The sequence below is a fragment of the Myotis brandtii genome, unplaced genomic scaffold (genome assembly GCF_000412655.1).
Source record: "Myotis brandtii unplaced genomic scaffold, ASM41265v1 C41701768, whole genome shotgun sequence".
Taxonomy (NCBI): domain Eukaryota; kingdom Metazoa; phylum Chordata; class Mammalia; order Chiroptera; family Vespertilionidae; genus Myotis; species Myotis brandtii.
The window spans coordinates 1-787 of record NW_005306844.1 but is presented as its reverse complement, the minus strand read 5'-3'; the positions used below and the strand labels follow the sequence as shown (position 1 = coordinate 787).

At 39.1% G+C, this 787-nt stretch overlaps 1 long non-coding RNA gene across 1 annotated transcript; it reads right to left on the bottom strand.

Annotated features, from left to right (window-relative positions):
- Positions 1–471: 471 nt before the first annotated feature.
- Positions 472–787, bottom strand: LOC106725686. Its single transcript, XR_001361621.1, has 2 exons — positions 704–787; positions 472–563 (listed from the first exon to the last, which is right to left on the bottom strand). It is a non-coding gene; the product is annotated as an uncharacterized LOC106725686 (long non-coding RNA).

Genomic DNA, 787 nt, shown 5'->3' with positions numbered 1-787 from the left:
CTTGCATGAATTTCGTGCACCCAGCCTCTAGTACTTTATACGTTTTATACATGACTAGAAAGTATTGTTAGTTCCCTCACTTGCAAACTTAAAACATGTTACTACAGATTGCAACTGTCACCATCAACCTATTCACACTCCCTTATTTAAGTGTATATCTCACAATAAAAAGCACACCAGAATCAACACAGATTGTTTGCAATACAACCCAAGAGTCATTCTATAACTTGTAGGATTGCTTGAAAAAACCACTATAAGTCTGAAATGACCAGTGTCCCAGGTTGAAGTGTACAGCAAGAAAGAAGGGGTGTGCCAAGAGTAATGCCATGCAGAAGCTCAGGAGGTGTCAACATTATGAAGCCACCACAATGAAGGTACTAGTGGGTCCAAGGCTTACTTCTTAATTTTCCAGGTTCACAAGTTCAACAATCAGTATATTTAGAGATAAACAATCAGTCGACATATTCTAACTTACTTGTAAGAGAGCATTTAATTATCTATAAGAAATCAAAACCAGGAGAGTCAGAATGCTCCCATCCACAGGATCACGAGTTCTCTTCAGGCTGGAAATGACACATGAAAAGCCTATTAAAACCGTAGACAGACAGCTACCACTGAGAACTTCCACGAAGAGCCAGCATCACACCAGGTTCTTAGTCTCCCACTTAATCCTCATATCCTCTCATTTAAGTCTCATAATCACCTTAAGAAGCAGGCATTATTTGTCCCTTTATTTTTTTCCCTGCAAATAGCTTTATTGTTTCATTTGGTCCAATGCATGGGAGAG